The sequence below is a fragment of the Ranitomeya variabilis genome, chromosome 2 (assembly GCF_051348905.1).
Source record: "Ranitomeya variabilis isolate aRanVar5 chromosome 2, aRanVar5.hap1, whole genome shotgun sequence".
Taxonomy (NCBI): Eukaryota; Metazoa; Chordata; class Amphibia; order Anura; family Dendrobatidae; genus Ranitomeya; species Ranitomeya variabilis.
The window spans coordinates 691,054,493-691,079,447 of record NC_135233.1 but is presented as its reverse complement, the minus strand read 5'-3'; the positions used below and the strand labels follow the sequence as shown (position 1 = coordinate 691,079,447).

Genomic DNA, 24,955 nt, shown 5'->3' with positions numbered 1-24,955 from the left:
TTAGGCCTTTGATAGCCTGTCTGCAGCCCCTACTTGCAATACTCCTCCACTGACCACACCAATGCTGCCCGTGTACCCCTGGAACCTATTTAAAAGTTCATAGAGCCTAGTTATATATTTTATTTACTATTAATAAGGCCATGATGGACTACGCTGTACCACGCTACAAGCTAACCAGTCGACACTTCTTTTGCGAGAAAAGCCATCCCAACCCTCCACCAGCATGTAGAAGACCGCATTGTCCATGCACTCTGGCAATCTGTGAGTACAAAGGTGCACCTGACAACAGACGCATGGACCTGTAGGCATGGCCACGGAAGATTACGTGTCCATTACGGCGCAATGGGTTAATGTGGTGGATGCATGGTCCACAGGGGACAGCCTACTAAGTCTGTCTGCAGTCCCTAATTCAAATTGTCCTCCACTGTCTAAATCGGAACTTCCACCTTCTGGCTTTCGGCCTATAGTATCAGAAATTAAACTGCATTTGGCCTTCAACTTTGGTTAGGGCCTACTAACGGCTTCTGCCCCTCCCTGGTGTTGCCCTCAACTAAATAAAGCTGAGCTTCAACCTTCCGGCTCTCATTATGTGGTTTTAAAAAAAAAAATGGTGGTTAGGGCCTACTAACGGCTTCTGCCCCTCCCTGGTGTTGTCCTCAACTAAATAAAGCTGAGCTTCAACCTTCCGGCTCTCATTATGTGGTTTAAAAAAAAAAAATGGTGGTTAGGGCCTACTAACGGCTTCTGCCCCTCCCTGGTGTTGTCCTCAACTAAATAAAGCTGAGCTTCAACCTTCCGGCTCTCATTAAGTGGTTTTAAAAAAAAAATGGTGGTTAGGGCCTACTAACGGCTTCTGCCCCTCCCTGGTGTTGTCCTCAACTAAATAAAGCTGAGCTTCAACCTTCCGGCTCTCATTAAGTGGTTTTAAAAAAAAAAAAAATGGTGGTTAGGGCCTACTAACGGCTTCTGCCCCTCCCTGGTGTTGTCCTCAACTAAATAAAGCTGAGCTTCAACCTTCCGGCTCTCATTATGTGGTTTTAAAAAAAAAAATGGTGGTTAGGGCCTACTAACGGCTTCTGCCCCTCCCTGGTGTTGTCCTCAACTAAATAAAGCTGAGCTTCAACCTTCCGGCTCTCATTAAGTGGTTTTTAAAAAAAAATGGTGGTTAGGGCCTACTAACGGCTTCTGCCCCTCCCTGGTGTTGTCCTCAACTAAATAAAGCTGAGCTTCAACCTTCCGGCTCTCATTAAGTGGTTTTAAAAAAAAAAAAATTGGTGGTTAGGGCCTACTAACGGCTTCTGCCCCTCCCTGGTGTTGTCCTCAACTAAATAAAGCTGAGCTTCAACCTTCCGGCTCTCATTATGTGGTTTAAAAAAAAAAAATGGTGGTTAGGGCCTACTAACGGCTTCTGCCCCTCCCTGGTGTTGTCCTCAACTAAATAAAGCTGAGCTTCAACCTTCCGGCTCTCATTAAGTGGTTTTAAAAAAAAAATGGTGGTTAGGGCCTACTAACGGCTTCTGCCCCTCCCTGGTGTTGTCCTCAACTAAATAAAGCTGAGCTTCAACCTTCCGGCTCTCATTAAGTGGTTTTAAAAAAAAAATGGTGGTTAGGGCCTACTAACGGCTTCTGCCCCTCCCTGGTGTTGTCCTCAACTAAATAAAGCTGAGCTTCAACCTTCCGGCTCTCATTAAGTGGTTTTAAAAAAAAAAAAAATGGTGGTTAGGGCCTACTAACGGCTTCTGCCCCTCCCTGGTGTTGTCCTCAACTAAATAAAGCTGAGCTTCAACCTTCCGGCTCTCATTAAGTGGTTTTAAAAAAAAAATGGTGGTTAGGGCCTACTAACGGCTTCTGCCCCTCCCTGGTGTTGTCCTCAACTAAATAAAGCTGAGCTTCAACCTTCCGGCTCTCATTATGTGGTTTTAAAAAAAAAAATGGTGGTTAGGGCCTACTAACGGCTTCTGCCCCTCCCTGGTGTTGTCCTCAACTAAATAAAGCTGAGCTTCAACCTTCCGGCTCTCATTATGTGGTTTTAAAAAAAAAAATGGTGGTTAGGGCCTACTAACGGCTTCTGCCCCTCCCTGGTGTTGTCCTCAACTAAATAAAGCTGAGCTTCAACCTTCCGGCTCTCATTAAGTGGTTTTAAAAAAAAAATGGTGGTTAGGGCCTACTAACGGCTTCTGCCCCTCCCTGGTGTTGTCCTCAACTAAATAAAGCTGAGCTTCAACCTTCCGGCTCTCATTAAGTGGTTTTAAAAAAAAAATGGTGGTTAGGGCCTACTAACGGCTTCTGCCCCTCCCTGGTGTTGTCCTCAACTAAATAAAGCTGAGCTTCAACCTTCCGGCTCTCATTAAGTGGTTTTAAAAAAAAAAAAAATGGTGGTTAGGGCCTACTAACGGCTTCTGCCCCTCCCTGGTGTTGTCCTCAACTAAATAAAGCTGAGCTTCAACCTTCCGGCTCTCATTAAGTGGTTTTTAAAAAAAAATGGTGGTTAGGGCCTACTAACGGCTTCTGCCCCTCCCTGGTGTTGTCCTCAACTAAATAAAGCTGAGCTTCAACCTTCCGGCTCTCATTAAGTGGTTTTAAAAAAAAAAAAAATGGTGGTTAGGGCCTACTAACGGCTTCTGCCCCTCCCTGGTGTTGCCCTCAACTAAATAAAGCTGAGCTTCAACCTTCTGCTCCAAATTACCATTTTAAAAAATGCAATAGGCTTTTCCGGCCTACTAAAGGTGTCTGCCCCTCCCTGGTGTTGTCCTCAACTGAACAAAGCTGAGCTTCCACATTCTGGCTTTCGCCCTATACTATCAGATATTAAACTGCATTTGGCCTACTAGTGTGGTTAGGCCCTTGAAACAGTGTCTGCTGCTCTTGGGTTTGCTACTCCACTGAACAAAGCAATGCCGCCTGTTTAGTCCTGTTACCAATTTTGAACTGCATGTAGCCTACTTTATTCTTTGGCCCTATATCTGTTTCCTCCTCATCCTGCCCATTGCCCAGCCACTGCTAAATGAGTCTGCTGGTACATTGACCTAGACCACTACATTCCCCTTGTACTCTACACAGCCAGAATCTGTCCCTGCTGAAAGTAAGGTTCCCCTTCCCGCATGTTATACCACCTTACACAGGGACAAAGAGGAAGGTGCAGATGAAAGTGCAGGTTCCTTCATCAGGTGGGGGGGCATACTCGTTGGCGACGTCACTGGCACAGGGCCCCTCAGAGTACGCAAAAGTGTCGCTGCTGGTGGGAGGCGCCCCCGCCATGCAAACACACCGCCGTACTTTGAGGGGCCCTGTGCCAGTGGCAATGCGAACGAGTGGGCCCCCCCTGCTTGCTCAGGATCACAGCACTTGCAACTTTTAAATACTTACCTTTCCCTGCAACACCGCCGTGACGTAGTCCGCATTTCCTGGGCCCACGAAAAACTTGAGCCAGCCCTACTCCCCCCACAACTTTCCCCCAATTCCCTATGCCCAACTATTATTATACAGTTAATTAAGATTGGCAAGCTTCAGAAACAAGAATGGATGTTTTTGGCATTAAAATGGGCACTGTAGGTGTTTTCCTGGCCTCCACTCACTGCCGACTATGCTTCCCCATTGACTTGCATTGGGTTTCGTGTTTCGGTCGATCCCCGACTTTTAGCGATAATCGGCCGACTGCACTCGACTCGACTCTGGACAAAATCGGGTTTCCCAAAACCCTACTCGATCTTAAAAAAATGAAAGTCGCTCAACCCTAATCCTGACCTCAAATCTGCAATCAGCGATCCAACAATGTGTTCGTCCGATATCTTCACGTTACACGCAACGATGTGAAAACGACATCGCATGAACGACGTGATCACGTGACGTTTTCAAACGATATCGTCAACGAGATCGTAACGTGTAACTGTACCTTTAGGCCTCAATCACACTAGCGAAAAAAAATCGCAGCATGTTCATTCTTGTGCAAATTTGGCGCGAAGAAAATTCGCACAAGAGGACTGAAATTTTAGTGTGAAAAATATACAAAAGAACAACTGTTATTTGTTTCGATGCTTTTTATTTTTTTTTTAAAAGCCAATAAGATTTTTTTTTCACTAAAGGGTTATTTCACACCAACATTAAACAAATAGTCACATTTTCAAGATGAGCAGTGTATAAGCGGCATGGCCAAACAAATGCGGTAAAACAGTGAACAAGAAAACAATATAATCAAATTATACAACAGGGAGGGATGTTGGTGGAGGAGTGGGAAGAGGGGAGGGGGGAAAGGGTAAAGGAAGATTTTTATTTTTGTTATAAAAATGTTAAAAAAATACAAGGAATAAAACAATTCCACACATATTTTCAATAGGCTGCAGTGGGGGGCTGTGTGTGTGTGAGTGGCATGTCCTTGTGTGACTAGCATTTCAGCACTCACTCAGCAGTATGTCTGAACATGTCGGAACATACCTGGCACTGCCTGGGTATGTCCCTGGTACATTTGCCACACGTGTATTTGTAGCAGTCAACACATCTCTCAGTTACACAATTGTTCGTGCATCGATGGTTGACCTGACACTTCACCCTTTTGCCAGGGCTGGGTGAGGAAGGAAGTTGCCAAAGGAGTTTCTCCTTGCGTGCCTTCTTTTCAGTCTCATGACGGCCACCTAACTCTTTTGCAAGCTCAACCAGGAAGTCCACCCGTCTCTCCCACACCCCAGTGCATGCCTGATAAAGAACATGAGCATTGAGTGCTGCCATGTCAATCATGTTGTAGAACACGGCGACTGGCCATCTCCATGTTCCTGCACGCACGCTGTACTCCCGCACCATTAGGTCCATTACATCCACGCCGCACTTTGTGTGGTTGTATTGTGTGACCGTGTTTAGCTTTCTTTTGTTGGTATCCTCAGTCTCAACCACGCTGTGCATGCTGCTGAGAATGTAGACGGCCTTCTTTCGTTTGGGTGCATACACTGTCAGTGTGGCACCAGTGGTTGAAAACACCTGAGTGGTGAATTCAGTGCGGTCCATCTGTCTAGCGGATTGAGGAATTTCCCGGCGACTCTTGTTGACTGTGCCGAGGATAGTGGTTTCCTGGCTAAGCAGTCGTTGTGCAAGTGACAATGATGTAAAGAAATTGTCCGTGGTTACAGTTCTGCCCTTGTCCATGAATGGTTCCATCAGCCTCATCACTACAGTTTCGGACAGTCTCTCCCCGCTGGGACGACTGGGGTCCTTGCCAAGATATGGGAGGACATTACAGATGTACTTTGATTTCAAGTCGCAAGCCACCCAAAACTTGATGCCAAACTTGTCTGGTTTTGTTGCAATGTATTGCAGAAAACAGCAGCGAGTCTTTGACGGAAAAAGCTGTTCATCAATAGTGATGTGTCGACCAGGGTTGTAGGATGCGATGCAGTTGGTGACAAACAATCTCCACACATCGGAAATTGCAGCAAACGTATCGGTCTCCACTCGCTCACTGCGCGTGAACATGTCATCAAAGCATAGGTGTTGCATGATGTCTTGAAAGCGGTTTCGGGTCATAGTGGCAATGATCCTTGGGTTTCCCAGGTTTGCTGACCAGCTGTCACGTAGTGATGGAACCTTGGTCAACCCCCGCAAGAAAATGACTGAAATAAATGCCATTAGTTCCGGGAGACCCATGAACCAATCCACCTGCTCCGTGTGACGTGCATGTTGAGTAGTCCATTCTTCAATGCTACGAAGCATGTCAAGACTGATAAAACAGAGGAAGCTCTGGAGGCGACTCTGGACACTTCGTCTGGCCTTAGCACTTGGCTCTCCATCTGTAGGGTACGGTTCTATTGGGGTCAAATGGTGATGTTTCCCCACTTGTACTTCATGCCACACTGTGCCATCTTTTGCGGTCTCTGTCGGCTCACTCGCCAACCGAGCTCTCTTTTTTGGTAAAGGCGGAGTCTCCTCATCTGCAAGATAAATAATTTCAAATAAGCATTTTGTTTTGGTTCAAAATAAAAAAAGATAGTCAGGAAATAAAATAGGTAACTCACACTGCCTTTTTTGGCATCCTGTTCTGTCCGTTTTTGAAACAAGCAGAACAGGATCCCTTTTGGCCCCCATGCACCGTGGGTGATGTCCGTGTGCTATTCGTGAATCCACAGATAGCGCTGTCTGCTGTCACCACATACTCACCTCCCTCCAGCGCCTCTTCTCCTCTCACTTCCGGTTCACTCTTGGGCTCAGTGAAGTGAATATTCATAAGCCTAATGAGCGGCACCGGAAGTGAGAGGAACTGTCAGCGCTGGACTGAGGTGAATACGAAATTCTTTCTTTTTAGGCTTTTCACTTTCCTCTGTGGTCCGTGCACACGGAAGTCACCGACCCTTATCTGCACCAACCCCTGCAAAACATAGGATCCAAATGAACAGGCAAAAAAGGGAGTGTGAAGCCAGCCTAACCTGAAGACAGCTCAGAGACCGAATACGGTTGAAGGACTATGTCTTCTCCATCTGAGTTAGAAGGGTTTGTGTTGCTCAGAATCAGTTCCAATGCCTCTTCAATGGTGTGCCTTCTCTCCATTTTCTTTCCTGTGAACAAAATAGGTTTCTCCCCCACAGCACATAAAGCTGCATGCAAATTTGCTAATGCAATGCAGCTGGGGGGGGGGGGCAGACACTCAGGAGCAGCTCACATTCTCACAAGCAACCCCCACACTCAGGAATAGCTTGCATTCTTCTGTTTACATGCTCTTATCTTAGATAATCCCCCCTGCAGATTCCTCAGGCAAGAGCACATTTACAAATAAAAGGATGCTAATTAAGGTGTCAATATGGACTGAGGGTCATTTGACCCTCTCTCAGGACTTCAGGGGGGATCTTGAAATTCCCGGGACTTCTAGTGTTAAAAATGTTATTTATTAGATATATTTAAGATCCTATGGTGCAAAAAAAATAAAAAAGTAAAAGTATGTTGTGACACCCGGGAGACCGAGGTACCCAGCACCAGATCAATGAGGTCCGTCTCTTGAGGGGGATGTCACTAGTGGCTTGACCCGGTGCTGTGGCCTCAGGCGATGCACAATGTAAGGGATATCATGAAGGAACAGACACTTACTTGATCAGCAGCAGGTTCTCTCAGCTGTGATGACCCCGATCCTGGATCGATGGCTATTGTCCAAATGAAAGACTGAGGCGCTGAAACGTTTAACCAGTTTACTTCAACAAAAAGGGATTTGCAACCAATACTGTCACCGGAGTCTGTTTAAGAACTCTGAATTACTTTGACCCTGTCAGGATTTCCACCTCTTATTATGCGCAGTTTCTGTATGGCCCTGCTGCTGTTTGTGAACTGGCTGCCGACCCAATCTGTCTCTTCTGTGCTCTGTTTTGACAGACAACCCGAGTCCTTTTTTTGTCGGCTTACCCCCTCTGGAAGTACCGCTGAACTCTGTGTCTGTTGCTGCGTCTTACACTGGTGAAGCTGATATCACCTCACTTCCTTCCAGTTGCTGTATTATATATAATGAATATAGCCACGGATCCGGTATCTGTCTCTGCGTCTATTCTGGGTAGAGGTTATTGCTACCCGGTTCTCACAATGTCCTTTTTCTCTATTCCTCTTTTCCTACTATGGGTATCACGGGCCTATAATCCGTCATAGGGCTGTTAGGAGTTCAGTTATACGACCTCTCACTTTCAACTCCTCAACCCAACTGCCAGTCCTTTTCTCAGACCAGAATAGATCAAGGGGAGTCTCTGGAGCTCCCCCTTCTGGCCGGAGATGGTAGTGCAGTCTTGCTATTTTAATATTTGTATTTGGTGTCAATAACTATTTTTGTGGTAAATACCCCTAGGGGCACCACAATATACATGTGTAAATTTTACTTTTTTGTTCCGTTGGATTTTAAATATATACTTTTTTTAATTGAACCTTTGGATGAGTGCTGGATATTTGCTTTCTACCCTTAAATTTGACCCTATGCTTGCTATAGAGTACACAGAAAACCAATGAGGGACAGGGACTAAAATTCAGCCCTGGCATTTGAAAGCACCCAGGCCCATGTTGGCTCTGTAACCCTCCTCAGATTGGGGTTTCTATTACTTATATTACCCTGCCTGCAGCAATTCAAGATTTACTGAATGACCTATATTTCCAATAATACCTCTATACAAGACTTAAAGGGAATTTGCCATCAAGTTCTTGCAATGTAATCTGAAGACGGCAGGAGATAGAGGCTAAAACACAGATTTCAGGGATGTGTCACTTGTCAAAGTGCTGCGTAGTTTACGAACTGTGAAGGATTGATCCCTAAGAAATTAACATTGAGAGACTGGTCCAGCAACTAAGCATCTCATCTCACAAACGTGGTCAATAACTACAGGAAATGTCTGATCTTTGTAATTGCAAACAAAGGTTTCTGAATCAAATATTAAGTTCTGTTCATTATATCAAATACTTATTTCATGCAATAAAATGCAAATTAATAATGTAAAAATAATATGGTTTTCTGGATTTTTTTTTAAAGATTTTGTCTCACAGTTGAAGTGTACCTACAATAAAAATTACAGACCTCTCCATTCTTTGTAGATGGGAACATTTGCTAAATTTGCAATATATCAAATACTTATTTTCCCCACACTATAGAGCAGTGTGATGGCTCAGTGGTTGATATTGTAGGTTTGCGGACCTGGGGTTCTGGGCCCAAATCCCACCATTGGCAAAATTTGCGAAGAGTTTCTATGCTCAAATCATGTTTGTGTTGGTTTTTCTGGATATTTTGTTTTCCTCCCACACTCCAAAGACATACTGATAGAAAACTTGGATTGTGAACCCCAAAAGAGACAGTTATGATGTCTGCAAGGCACTGTCGAATTAATGAAGTTATATAAAAGAATAAAATAAATTTATAAATTTGGGAACTTCAAGTGCTTATCACCTTTGCCTTTGTTTTACAAATTAAACTGAGTAGATTTTTCAGAATTAGAAGGAAATGAAAATTAAATTTATGATGTGTCTAGACTACCAAATTGTGTATAATTCTTCTTAACTTTATTAGAAGCAATAGGTGTAGTATTCTAATGTCATTAATATTATGTGCTCTTCTCAAGCAGGTTTATTATTCTAGCGCTAAACATATCCAAACTCATATATTCTATAACTTGCACTATTTGAATAAATACATTCAAGCAAATAGGAATGGAAACACTGTACATGGAAAGGCATAAAGCCACTATTGTATCTTCTCTCTCACTATTAAAAATTGATTTCTCTATTCTCTCTTACATGGATTGTAATACTAGCCATTAAGAATAATCTAATTATTATGATACCTTATGTTGTGAAATATGTGTATATATATACAGTACAGACCAAAAGTTTGGACTCACCTTCTCATTCAAAGATTTTTCTGTATTTTCATGACTATGAAAATTGTACATTCACACTGAAGGCATCAAAACTATGAATTAACACATGTGGAATTATATACTTAACAAAAAAGTGTGAAACAACTGAAATTATGCCTTATATTCTAGGTTCTTCAAAGTAGCCACCTTTTGCTTTGATGACTGCTTTGCACACTCTTGGCATTCTCTTGATGAGCTTCAAGAGGTAGTCACCGGAAATGGTCTTCCAACAGTCTTGAAGGAGTTCCCAGAGATGCTTAGCACTTGTTGGCTTTTTTGTCTTCACTCTGTGGACCAGCTCACCCCAAACCATCTCGATTGGGTTCAGGTCTGGTGACTGTGGAGGCCCGGTCATCTGTCATTGCACCCCATCACTCTCCTTCTTGGTCATTGTCCTGTTGAAAAATAAATGATGGTCCAACTAAACGCAAACCAGATGGAATAGCATGCTGCTGCAAAATGGTGTGGTAGCCATGCTGGCTCAGTATGCCTTCAATTTTGAAAAAATCCCCAACAGTGTCACCAGCAAAGCACCCCCACACCATCATACCTTCTCCTCCATGCTTCACGGTGGGAATCAGGCATGTAGAGTCCATCAGTTCACCTTTTCTGCATCGCACAAAGACATGGTAGTTGGAACCAAAGATCTCAAATTTGGACTCATCAGACCAAAGCACAGATTTCCACTGGTCTACTGTCCATTCCTTGTGTTCTTTAGCCCAAACAAGTCTCTTCTGCTTGTTGCCTGTCCTTAGCAGTGGTTTCCTAGCAGCTATTTTATCATGAAGGCCCGCTCCACACAGTCTCCTCTTAACAGTTGTTGTAGAGATGTGTCTGCTGATAGAACTCTGTGTGGCATTGACCTGGTCTCTAATCTGAGCTGCTGTTAACCTGTGATTTTTGAGGCTGGTGACTCGGATAAACTTATCCTCAGAAGCAGAGGTGATTCTTGGTCTTCCTTTCCTGGGGCGGTCCTCATGTGAGCCAGTTTCTTGGTAGCGCTTGATGGTTTTTGCAACTGAACTTGGGGACACTTTCAAAGTTTTCCCAATTTTTCAGACTGATTGACCTTCATTTCTTAAAGTAATGATGGCCACTCGCTTTTCTTTACTTAGCTGCTTTTTTTCTTGCCATAAAACAAATTCTAACAGTCTATTCAGTAGGACTATCAGCTGTGTATCCACCAGACTTCTGCACAACACAACTGATGGTCCCAACATCATTTATAAGGCAAGAAATCACACTTATTAAACCTGACATGGCACACCTTTGAAGTGAAAACCTTTCCTGGTGACTACCTCTTGAAGCTTATCAAGATAATGCCAAGACTGTGCAAAGCAGTCATCAAAGCAAAAGGTGGCTACTTTGAAGAACCTAGAATATGAGATATAATTTCAGTTGTTTCACACTTTTTTGTTAAGTATATAATTCCACAAGTGTTAATTCAAAGTTTTGATGCCTTCAATGTGAATGTACAATTTTCATAGTCATGAAAATACAGAAAAATCTTTGAATGAGAAGGTGAGTCCAAACTTTTGGTCTGTAGTGTATATATAGTAAGGAATCATTATTCCCTTTCTATCATATTGTAAAGCCTGTGGAAATTCAGCCTGAGGATGGGTTAGCAAATCATGGCTGTATTGCGCTTTCCACTTGTGCTTTCTTTAGGGAAAACTGGGAAAAAAGAAAGCAATGTATGGAGATTTGATACCAGTTTTCCTCTAAAAAAGAATAATAAAAAATAGCATTGACAAAATGGTTTAACACTGGATAGAGTGGAAATTCGTGACAAACTAGTAAAAAAAAATAAAAAACAGTATTATGATTGATGAACAGTCAAGGTAAGAGGTAAGAGAATATCCATGCTTCATAACCAGTGTGATCCTGCTTAGTTCTGATATCTCTTGCACGCATTTTGTGGCAAAAATAAACATCTAATCCACAGAGATATAAAATAATTATCGCCCAAACCTTTTATGTGAGAAAAATGCCAAATATATATTCTAAAGTTTTTTCTCACAAAAAATATGATCTTAAACATTAATGAAAAGAAAAATTTTTCCTAGAAGAATGTATCTCATCTATCTATCTATCTAGTGAAAAAAAATGGCTGCAACGTTTCGGTCCAAGCCATTGGACCGAAATATTGCCGTCACTATAGGCCAATACATTTTCATATTTGCATAATTTACCATTTAGATGTGTAGCCTCCATTTTTTTTTACCATATTGGAGAATTGGTTTATGCCTGGAAGGCTTTGCACCCCTCTCTCTTGTGCTGGCATTGTACTATTTTATTTTCGCTATCAATCTTTCTACAGTGGCTTAAGAAAGTATTCACCACACTTTGCATTTTTTGTGTTTTGCTACCTCACAACTTGGAATTTCATTGTTTTTTTGAGGGTTTGCATCAGTTCTAGTGAAGAACTTGCCTACAATTATGAACTGCAGCCCCTACAGAGTTACCTTTGGTCTCTGTGCTGCCTTTATGATTAATCCTTGCCTGGCTGATAGTGTTGGTGGGTGGTCCTTTCCTAGCAGGTTTATTGTGGTACCATGTTGTTTCCATTTGATAATGGATTTGATCGTTCCCAGGTGGGTCATCAGAGATTGGGATTTTTTTTTTATAATCCAACCCTGACTTGTACTTCTTAACAACTTTGTTCCTGGCTTGTTTGAAGATATCCTTGGCCTTCATGATGTTTGGTTAGTGGTGCCACTTGCTTAATGGTGTTGCAGAATCAGTGGCCTTTCAGTAAAGCTGTGTATATACAGACATACCATGCGGCACTTAGGTTGCACACAGGTGGGCTTTCTTTCACTAAGCATATGACTTATGAAAAGCAATTGCTTGCACCGTAAATTTTTAGGGGCTTCATTGCAAAAGGGGTGAATACATATGCACATGCTAGTTTTTAGTTATTTCATCCCATAACTTTAATGTATGCCTATATTTTTCTCACTTCACTCAACCAACTCAGACTATTTAGTGCTGATGCATCACACAAATCGAATTACAAAAATATTTAAACACAGGTAACAAAATAGGTGAAAAGCCAGGAGGTGAATACTTTTGCAAGCCACTGTATGTATCTATCTATCTATCTATCTATCTATCTATCTATCTATCTATCTATCTATCTATCTATCTATTTCTCCATGCTATATTCAAGAGGTTATAAAGTTCTGAATGTGAGTCTCTGAGGTAAAAAAAATATATTTTATAGCAGCTTTGCAATAGAAAGATATTCTGCTCATGGGTAGAAAGGTATATGCAAAATTACTCTCAATGAGAAAACCATCAGTTCTAGGCTCCTGAGTAATGATCCTGCAGATACAGTAAAAAGAATGGGACCTGGCTCACGTTTCATTAATCTTTATCCACATCAAGTGAGCAGCTTTAAGAGAGCAGCAATTCATATTTTACTGTTATGAGCTGGTTCCAGTAACAATAATTTTTGCTTGTTAAATACTCTGTGCAGGTCAGGCATCAAAATGTTATCTTATACAACTGATGCTGCTATGATAGAATTGAAAAATCTTAGTCTTGCTGAAGATAGTTTTCTCTAGGTACTAGAGATGAGCATATACAGCTCTGGCAAAAATTAAGAGACTACTGCACTGTTCAGTTTGTCTGATTTTTCTCTTTATAGGTATATTTTTAGTAAAATGTAAATTGTTTTTTATTCTATAAACTGCTGACAACATGTCTCTGAAAAGGAGAAATAGTCAAAATTAAAAACAAACAGGGCTTTCAGACCTCAAATAATGCAAAGAAAATAAGTTCATAATCATTTAGAAACAACAATACTAATGTTTTAACTCGGGAAGAGTTCAGAAATCAATATTTTGAGGAATAACCATGATTTTTAATCATGCGTCTTGGCATGCTTTCCACCAGTCTTTCACACTGCTTCTGGCGCAAAAATTTTAGCAGTTATTCTTTGTTTGATGGCTTGTGACTATGGAAGAGTAGACAAATAAAGCCTTTACTTACACAGTTTGCCAAAAGAAACATAGGAGACTTCTCAAATGTATGCAGGAAGGTGCTGTGGTCAGATGAGACTAAAATTTAACTTCTTGGCCACCAAGTTAATTGCTGTGTCTGGCGCCAAACCAATACAGCTCATCACCCCAAGAACACCATCCCCACAGTGAAACATGGTGATGACAGCATCATGCTGTGGGGATGTTTTTCAGCAGAAGGAACAGGGAAAATGGTCCGAATCAAGGAAGAGGGATGGTGCAAAATACAGGGATATTCTTGAGCAAAACCTGTTTCAGTCTGTCAGTGATTTGAGAATGGGACAAAGGTTCACCTTCCTACAAGACAATGACCGAAAGCATACTGCTAAAGCAACACTTGAGTGGTTTAAGGGGAAGCATTTAAATGTTTTGGAGTGGCCTCATCATAGCCCAGACCTTAATTCATTTGAGAATCTGTGGTCAGACTTGAAGATTGCTGTTCAAAAGGGAATATTAATTAACTTGAAGGAGCTGGAGCAGTTTTGCCTTGAGAAATGGGCAAAAATCCCGGTGGCAAGATTTGGAAAGCTCATAGAGAGTTATCCAAATTGACTTGCAGTTGTAATTGACGCTAAAGGGGGCTCTACAAAGTGCTGACTTTATGGGGATGTATAGTTATACACACTGAAGGTTTCGGCTGTTTTGTTCCATTTGCTTACTTTGCAAAAAAAAGTTCACAGTTGTAGGCATGACAACTCTTGCCTATGTGGCAGCATCATACTGTACGTTAACTCACATCATTTTTGAAGCTTCCTGGACTTCAGTGTTCATGGTTTCCTGATATAGACCCAACTTGTACCTTCACCTCGTCTGAGTCTGTTATCCCCTCTATCCTGATCTAGATCTAATTTACTATACTCTGACTGATTAGCTGGCATTTTACAATGGTTAACCCTCTGACTATGTCTTTTGATTTCCTATTCTGTAAATTGTCTTATCACTCTAGTTATTGACCTGGCTAGCTAGAATTCTGTAGCCTAAGCCCTGCTCTTTCGACCTGCAGCCACTGTGTGTAAGCACTCCAGGTATGCTTGTATAAAGTAATAAAGGTGAATTCTTGGGTTTCCTCTTGGATCTGCCAGATGGAGTGGCTAGTGCCAAGTCTGTCTTTGGTAGCCTTTTTAAGCTTTTGGACTCTGACAGATTTAAGATAAAAAAGCAGTAGGGAGAAGAGACTCATAAATGGAGACAAAAACGTATTTATCTGATATGGTATATTACAAAGTTTCTCATATTTGACTGTATTATTTTGTTGAGAGTTTTTATCCTGCAGATTCATAGTGAATGAGTGGATCGCTAGTCGAACACGAACTTGATAAGAGCTATGTACCTTAGGTAAGAGGCACATTTCTTCAAAAAGATTTATCTTCCCTTTAGCAGACATGGGCTTTTCATTTACATTTAATGACACTTAATTTCTTTTGCATTTCACACTCTTGCATCTCATGAAAATCCAGAAAACAATTATGGGAGACCTCATCTTCCCTGAGATGGCTGCATGGGTTGAGGTGTAATGCTACGACCACTCTCAGCTATTATCAGTTCCTAACTGACTAATGATGACCCCAATGTTTGAGGTATAACTCTTCACTAATACCTTGAAAGTCCACTGCTCTCCAAAGAATAATTTAAGTCCCAATATCGTCACCATTGCTTCCTTTTAATATACAAAATTGAGTTTCCTTTCACTGTAGGTAACTTCAGTAATGTTCTTCTTATATAATTCCATCTCATTTAATCCTCTTTAAGTGGCCCTTCTACTTCCCCTGGGTTAAGTTCTGCAACGTTTAGGTGGCCTCCCTGACCGGAGTTGCAATATGTCTCCATCAAATATCTCTTCAAGTTCTCATAGTCCTCAGGCTTTATTTTTCTGTGGTCCTGTGTTCCTCCTTCATCACATACAACACACTATAACAGTCTACCAACTATTAGACCTTAGATCTAACTTTATTGAACACTGGGCTCTGACTCACTATTAAAAAGTCAAGTTTGGCCTTCCCACAGAGCCCCTCCCATTCTTGGCTAGTACCAACTATTAACTAATTCTATTTCCCAAATAAGTGCATGCAAATTGTCAACCACTTAGAATCCCATTGGTGGGGTATGGGAAGCACCAACTCTCCCTTACAAAGAGATACTTTTTTTTTTTACCAGAATGCCATTATATTTACAATGTTGCATCAAAGAAACTGGTGTAGCATGGTGGTGGCAGTGTCCTTATGTTGGGCTGTATGAGCACTCCTGGTGTCAAGGAGTTACATTTCATTGACAGTATTATGAACTCATAGATTTATTGCTCTATATTGAAATAGAAGATGCTGCCATCACCCAATGTCCATGGTAGACGCGCATTTTTCCCAACATGACAATGATCCAAAATATACATCTGTTGCATCTTTTGAAGAAAAATAGGGTGAAAGTGATTCAGTGCTCAAGTGTATCTCCTAATCTGAACCCAGTGTGTGTGTGTGTGTGTATATATATATATATATATATATATATATATATATATATATATATATATTTATATATATGTGTGATTACGGTACATACTATAGCTTTCATCAATATATGAAACAGGTTTAATTTCTAACCTTAATCTTAATATTGACAAAGTAAGTTTTAAATTATATACGGGTGTCTGTTATTCTGATACTTTTAAAACTTCAAGCTTCTGAATGTATTACTCACATGGCAAGCAAATTAGCTAGGAATTACAAATGGATAAAATTGCATGTTTTCACACTTGACCTGGATTTTCTTTAATTAAACACTTGTATCCTTACATCCACTTAAAAATCTCATTACCTCTTAAAACCTAAATTGTTTAAAGTATTTAGAAGCTCACTTAACATTCCATAATTAGCTCTAAACTTACAGTACATCATTTGCCTTGAAGGTACTAACAATACGGCCTTGGTATATTTTTCATTTACCTGTTTGATTCTATATGCATAAATTCTCAAAGTGCTTAAAAATGTTGATACCTTTTGGATTGATACAAATGACTTTTGATACTAAAGCTGCCTTTCTTGATCCAATATGAAGGTCATAGCAAATGATGAAAAGAGCACTTCTGAAGGTTTTGAGATTGAGGATCATTTTGAGGGTTAAAGAGGACACTTCATCAAATGTTGAGCTGTACGCACAATACAGTATAATAGTGGCTGCAGAATGGAAAAAAATCTTTTCATTTTTTAGATTTCACTCTCCTGATTATGGAGTTGCTGAGGCAACTTGTAACTACTCTGCAGTGAGATCAGCTGTTATTACATCTCTCTTCTGTGCTACTCCTGTGTGAGATATAATAGCACTCTGCTATGTTCTCACTGCAGAGCGATTACCAGTTCATCCCAACAGACATTAATGTTATTACTGATTAACTTCTGGACAGGATGTGTGTTGGAGGGGTGGCAGTACAGCAGAGCTTACAGTGCTAGGAGAAGAGGAGGGCTGATAACAAGGCTTGGAATGTGACAAAACTAAATTCAGCTCTACTGCCTCTCCCTCCAAACTTACTCATACGGGAGGTTAGACTAGGAGATCAGAGCTGTCATTACATCTCACATACTGAGAAATCTGCTCTAAGCTATGGTGATGGTATCTTCTTATTTCCTTTCAGTATTGCTGACTGCTTATGACTAGTCTGCTTCATACAGGTAGAAGAAGTTTATGACACTTGTGAAAACTCTGATAACACCCACTTGGACTTTAAAAGATTAACTCATTAGGTGACAAATACTTATCTAAAATCACCACAAAGGAGATGCTTAATTATGCAATAAAGTAATATTTCACTCTGCAGTCACTAATATTTCACGTGGATAGTTCAACACAAAACTATTGGTGAAATGATCCCTTTAAAGAGGATATCCGGGATGTTGTAAAAAAAAGCTGCCTAAGCACTAAATGGCAGGTGGCTGTGACCTACCTGTCTGTTGTGTCCGGCGCCATTTTCAGCCAACACAGAGCAGTCACTGACCACTCCTGCTGGCGATTCTGCTACTCTCTGTCAACAGAGCAGCACTTCCAATTCTGAGTTGCTCTGGTGATGGGGTGGGACTGCAGGTGTCATAATTATTGACAGCCGACTCCCTAAGATAAGGTAAGCAGCATGGATCTGGCTGTCAGTTAGCATGATGTTGGAAGTTCTGCCCTGTCAACAGAGCAGAGTAGAAAAGAAACGTCAAGGCGTCAGCAGAAGTCACAGAATAGCAGGCATGAGCGATCAGTGACTGCTCTGTGCTGGCGGAGGCTGGTGCCAGGCACAACAGGCAGGTAGGTTGCAAGCAACTGCCTGTTAGTGCTTAGGCCTTTTTTTGCAAAGTCCACTTTTATGTTCCATCCAAAAGAGGCTGGCAATTATGACAACTACAAAAATCAAACCTTGATGAAAATGTTATCAGGCCAATATACTTAGAAAATAAACTTCAAATATAACATCTTCTATACAAACATTAACTTCTATTTGAAAAATCATAGTTCAAAAGTTTTCAATGTAAATATAGCTTAAGACAATATATAAAGATTTCCTATTTTACAAAAGTAATGCTTTATGGTCAAAATGATTGATTTAGGGAAATGAATATTTCCTAAGAATGTGCATTCTATTGTGTCATTGTGTCACCTTGTCACACATATTTCTCAGGCAAACGCCTAAGCTGTCACAATACATTATAATTGAAGGTATGATGAAGATAAAATGGAGTCAGTTTAAATAAAAATGTTAGACTTGTTTCGAGATGACAAGTTTAAATAATTGTAGGTTTTTATATATGTGATCTTTTCTCTGAAAATTAAGAGAGTTAGGAGTTAACTTATGAAGGCAAAAGGCATAAAGATATCATAGATGATAATTCCCAGCATCACAAAGAGTAACTCTAGATCTGACAGACTCTGATCATGTATTACATGGTCTGCCATACTTTTGACTTTAAAGAAAACCTCTTATTAGATTCATGCTGCCTGAACTACAGACATCATGAATCACAACTTGGCTGTATAATAATAATAATAATCTTTATTTATATAGTGCCAACATATCCCACAGCGCTTTACAGTTTAACGGTTCAAACACAAGTCATAAGTAACAACGTTTAAAATAATACAATCATTAATAATAATGATAATAATAATAATAATAATAATAATAATAAATAATTACAATAATATAATAATTAAAGCAAAATAAGACAACCCTGCTGGAGAGAGCTTACAATCTACAATGAGTTTCTTATTTACAATGATGGTCCAGCCATCTTGAGGGAGTGGGGATAGATAAAAGCTGCATGAGATAGTATAAATACGAAAAAAAGGTAATTCAGCTCACCCATTAGAAGTTAAATCGCTGTGGTGCTATCATCCGAGCACGGAAAAGACATCTCTGCCAAGATATAGAAAATTTGGGAAGAAAAATATGGGAATCCAACTCCAGGATGTAAAATATAAAAAACATACTTTATTCAAACATTTAAAAATAGAACAAGGGCTTACAAATGACCAGCAACATAGTTAGGGAGCAGCCATGAACAACTGAACGCGTTTCAAACAACTGCTGTGTTCTTAGTCTTCAGGGAAGACTCCACCCACCCACAGAGAGGGAGATGTCAAATTTAGGGAGGTTAGTAGACGGTGGGAGCAGAAGAAGTTCAGTTTTGTAAAGGTTGAGTTTCAGATAGAGAGTGGACATGATGTCGGAGACTGTGGACAGACGTGTATAGTTGTGTGTCATCAGCATACATATGGTAATGAAAGCCAAATCTTCTGATGGTCTGTCCAATTGGGGCCATGTAGAGAAAGAAGAGAAAGGGGCCATGGACTGAGCCCTGAGGGACCCCAACAGTGAGAGGAAGAGGAGATGAAGTGGAGCCAACGAATGATACAGTGAAGGAGCTGTCAGAAAGATAGGAAGAGAAACAGGAGAGAGCAGTGTCCTTTATGCCTATTGACTGGAGCATAGAGAGTAGGAGATGGAGGTCAACAGTGTTGAAAGCTGCAGAGCGGTCGAAAAGAATGAGTAGAGTGTGGACACCGTTACATTTTGCTGTCAGAAGGTCGTTAGTCTCTTTGATAAGTGTAGTTTCTGTTGAATTATGGGGCGGAAGCCGGAATGTGATGGATCTATGAGAGAATGAGTGGAGAGGTATCAGTTAAGTCAGAAATAGACCATGCGCTTCAAGAGTTAAGAGATGAGGGGAGGTTAGAGACTGGTCGGTAGTTATTTGTGCAGCATGGGTCGAGAGAGGATTTTTTAAAATAATGGGGTAATAATAGAGTGTTTGAAGGAGGAGGGGAAAATGCCAGAGGAGAGGGAGAAATTGAAGATTGTAGTTAGGTGAGTAGTGACAACTGGAGAGAGAGACTGGAGAAGATATGAGGGAACGGGATCGGTAGTGCATGTAGTCAGACAAGAAGAAGAGAGGAGCCTGGAGACTTCTTCTTCTGTGATTGGATCAAATATGAAGAGTGAGCCAGGGGAAATGCAGGGGGGAATGGGAGTCACAGCACTTGGTAGCTGGGAGTGGATATTCCCTAGTTTTCCTATAAAGTGGGAGGCCAGGTCATCAACACGGATGTCTGTGATAGGAGTCTGTGTTTTTGGACTGAGGAGGGAGTGAAAGGTGTTAAAAAGTTTTTTTGGGTTGCTGTATGATTGCAGATAAGTATGTTCTTTGAAACACTGTGGTGTTTCAGAGAAAACATAGTTTGAAAAACCAGATGGGGACTGTAGAGAGTAATTAGTCTGGTGTATGTACACAGAGAAACACCTGTTAACTGAGGCAGGGTGAGAGGCGAAGCCAGCTCAGGACCACACTAAGCCAGCTGGAAATTGTTATGCTGAGTAATGGTGAAATGACCAACTGCTAGACAGCTAGAGTAGTGTGTCGTTCACACTTGAAGCTAGCTGTCTCACACCCTAACTCCCACCAGGTATACTCTTTATCCACCTCCCGGTCCTGGCAAGGGGGAACTTTAGCAGAGCCCTTCCCAGGCAGACAGCAGCATGGTGGCTGGTGCCCGGGCATACAAACAGCAGACAGTGCAAATGCACCAGAACCAAAAAAATGGAGTGCAACTGCATAAACAAAGGTGAACAATGACAAACCAAGGATAGGCACCAAAGCATGAACTTCCTCAGAAACACAGCAACAAAGAACTTAACCACCCACCAGAACTGAAATAATCTGAAACAAAAGGTGGAAATGGCAGGTTTAAAACTGCCTCCCAGCAGTCACCTGACCATGCTGGGGAAAAAAAGCATAATCTCCACCCCCAGACCAGAGAGAACATGACACCATCTGACTGCCTCAGCAGGTAATGTGTCCTGCACCCTCTGGCAGCAGCTAACATCAGGGGACCAGGCGAATCAAAGTCCCCGCACAGCATTATCGCTGGAAGCAGCAGTGTCCCATCTCCCAGCTATGCTAGGAGTGCAATTTCTAGCCTGTGACATCCAGACTGAGCAAGCACCCCCACAAGCTCCGTCCTCTGGAGGTGACTCCCTGTCCCTCATGGCCAGCAAAGGGCAAAAGATGACCCGCTGGAGCACCAGAGCTTGCCCAAGAGTGCTCAGGTCTGGAGCTACGATTCATGACAGAAGCCATACTGGACTAGTCAGGTCTCTTCCTATAGTCCCTGACCAGCTTTTCAAACTGTTTTCTCTTAAAGAAAGGCTTGCCTGCCTGCAATCACACAGCCAAACCCTGATTCTGATTCATGCTGGCCATAGTTTAGGCAGCACAAATCTATCATCAAGTTCTGTAACTGTAGAAAAAGAAACATCAAAAACATATACTGTGATCTATTGAAGTTAAGTAAAATATTTAACACTAAACACAAGATTCTTCATTAAAATTGTGCTCAGAATGTACAAAGCCATAACATACCACGCCACCAAAAAAGTACCTCAACATTATCATTATGGTAAAAAGCATCTATTTTACATAATATTAAAAAATAAAAGTTAATGAAGATATATATATATATATATATATATATATATATATATATATATATATATATATAGGTTTTATAGGGAAAATTCAATCTGAAAGCAGTAAAGCAATATGAATATAACACTCATAAGAAATAATGTAGTACAGGTTTATTATTCAATACCTACTGTATCCTTTTGACTAAAAGTGCCAGAGCTTATGCCATAGGTCGTATAATACAAAACTGAGGTCAAGTTCTGAACCAAAGAAAAAGTGCTAGTGCATCATCACACTACTATATATCAAATAGCCAAATACAAACATATAGTAAAAGAATTTGGCACTCCAAAATATAATGCAATTAGATTTTTTTCACACATAATGTTGCAAAAAAGTGTTTGTTTCAGCACAAAAGCCCTTCCTCAAAACAGGATACTGATATCTGTTTGATTGATCAGAGACAGGCAGTATGAAAATAACAGGAAGAGGCCCTGTGGAAATGGCACTGGAGAAAGGCACTATTGTGCAGTAGGAAGAGCGCTCTTTTGGGTCGAAACATCAAACTATTTTTTTTCAATTTATGGACACTGTGTGAAATAAATCTAATTGCATTATATCTTGGAGTGCCAAATTCTTTTACTATTTAATGGAGTAAACCCTAAATACGTAGAGTGTGCCGCTTAGCTCTCTTTAGATCAAATATAAACATATATATACAGTGATGAAAATAAAAAAAATAGTAAAACAAACCCCCTTTTGTCACCTCCTTAGTAAGACAAAAATTATAAAAGATATTTTATTTATTTTTCCATTGTTTGCAGTTGGGTTTGGGGTTAGGGCTGTGCTAGGGTTTGGGTTAGAATTGTGTTTTTTTCAAAAGTAAAAAAAGACTGACGGCTAGTATTGAGTGCAAGTGCTCAGAATTTGCATAGCTATGCACGAAGTATCACGGATCCCAGCATGTTTTTTTTTTAGATGTATAACAGCCATGAAACATATGGGGCAGGGACTCGAGCATGGCACTCAAGCGATATTTGGTGTATATTCAAGCACCACATGCAGACTGGAGGAGCGAGCACTTGCGCTCAACGCTAATGACGACATATTTAATGATGACAACCTAATGCTATCAAATTCTCTCTCATACCTGTGGGTCCAAAATGCTCATTACACCCCTGGATAAAATCCTTGAAGGGTGTGGTTTCCAAAATAGTGTCACTTATCAGGGATTAACGCTGTTTAGGCACATCAGGGGCTCGCCAAACACAACATGGTGTCCACTAATTGTTCCAGCAAATTTTTAATTCAAAAAGTCAAATGACACTCCTTCCCTTCCAAGCCATGCTGCAGTTCCAAACAGTGGTTTTCCCCACATATGTGGTATTGGCGTGCTCAGGAGAAATTTCACGACAAACTTTGCAGTCCATATTCTCTTTTTACCCTTGTAAAAATACAAAAAATTACTGGTTGTAAGACCCTCTTAGGCCGGAGTCACACTACCATAGAATATGGACGAGTGCTATGCGAGAAAACATCCCATAGCACTTGGACCAGTGTTAACCTCTGGGGCAGCTCACATCACCATATTTTTTCTCAGGCGTATTTGACGTGCTTGTAAAATCGCAGCATGCGTATATCATCCGAGACTCGCCAATGCAAGCCTATGGGTGCGAGAAAAGCTCGGACACCACACGGACCATTCATCTAGCTCGCGAAATACACACACATTTTCCTCACTTCAGCCCATTGAGCCATTAAATTTAATGTGGAAAATCAGTGAGAAATGTAAGGCCATACGCATGTCATACGGATGTCATACGGATACATAGGTGCGAGAAAATCACATCATCGCATTGCAAACGCATTACACACGGATGATCATACGGAGAACACTTGTGCGACTTTCGGCAAGGTGACTGCGACTGATTTTTCAATACTCTTAGTGTGACTCAAGCCTTATGTTCACATCCTGCCTAGTTAATATGCATCTATGCTTGGGGTATGTCAGATGAGGTCACTGCACGATATTGCCCCACTTCCGACTGTGAACCAGAACCATGTATGCCTCAGTGTGTCACGTCACAATATTGTGGAGATATGCAGGGAGAAAATAAAACACTATGTGAGGGCAGGTTAGGCAGATGCTGCAACCAAAATGTGCAACGGTGGCAGAATGTTATTCCTAGATATACCTGCTTTCTACCAATCGATCAACAACTTCATCGGTAAGTATAAAAATGGAAGTGCACACTGTGAAAGTTGATGATCCATTACAATATACCATAACATAGATATATAGTGCTAATTAAAAATAAAAAATATAATAAATCATGATTATATAAGTATATACAATAAATATTATATATGTGGATACAAGTATAAACATATTTATGCTTATGGATATGGAAAGAGAAAATATTATATAGTATAAAACTGATCATGATTAAATAAGTGCATAATTGAAAAAAAATAAATAGTATGCATAGCATAATAGTTAAATAATAAATAAATAACAATGAATCATTATTAAATAAGTAGATAATTAAAAGGAAAAAAACACATTGCTTTTCATATTCTCATCACAAAGTGGTCCAGCGGTTTAACATCAGGATGGAAAGCAAAAAACAGATTACGTAAATTATCTATAGAATAATGGGAAATGATTAAAATAAAGCTGTAAAAATGTAATAAAAGTGGTTGCAAAACTGTAAAAAGAGAATCTTATTAAGGTATATAGGAAAGGGGCAATACTTTTTTTTTAGATCAATTGGGCACCATAGTGCCAAAAGTCACTATCCATCTATATTCTGTTTTAGCTAAGAGCCGTTTCAATTCCACCTCAGAGACACCACCTTGTATTTTATTAATGCTTCACACTTCAAAACCTCTAGGATCACAGCCATGAAAGTGACTGAAATGTCACAGAATAGTCGTAAATAAGTATTAGGGATTAGCGAGCATTAAAATACTCAGATGCTCTTTACTGGAACTAAATGATTCCTAATGCTCGGATGCTCGTATTGAGTAATGAGTAAAAGGGGGTCAATGGGAAATCAGAGCTTTTTCGGCAGACCTTACAAGGAGGGTTAGGGGTAAGTGAAAATGTGGAAATGGATAGAAAAAGTGCTGAATAGAAGGAGAGAAGAATGGGAAAGACCCCTGTAAGCAGCTCTGACTCCTAGATCGTTGCTGAGAACAATGGTGTCACACTTTTACTCCACTTTAAGGACTGACAATAAAACGATCAAAATCTATCTGAGTTAAATTGGAGTTTACAGGAAAAATAGAACATTCTTTCCTGTCTAATGACTTATATAAAAGACAAAATTTAAAAAGGATTTAAAAAAATAATCCTTCTATATTATTTGAAAACACTCTTTTTCGGTGATTACTTTGTACAGTATCTCCGTTCATACTGCACCCAAACACACACAAATGATACACCAATTGAAAGGTAAACGTGCCCCCTTCAGCAAGAAAATAGTCAAACAAACCACACATGCATGATGAGATCACAAAATACACTTTAAACATTAATTTTCATAAACCTGTAGTTAGGAAAAATGACCTGCAGGTGGCACCACACTACCACAAAGCACAATACCACAAAGCTGAAACAAATCCTAACATTTGCCTTGGGGCC

General features: G+C 40.5%; 1 protein-coding gene across 3 annotated transcripts in view; it reads left to right on the top strand.

Annotated features, from left to right (window-relative positions):
- LAMA2 (laminin subunit alpha 2) overlaps positions 1-24,955 on the top strand; it is a 1,287,603-nt gene that overhangs the window by 63,777 nt on the left and 1,198,871 nt on the right. The window lies entirely within an intron of this gene.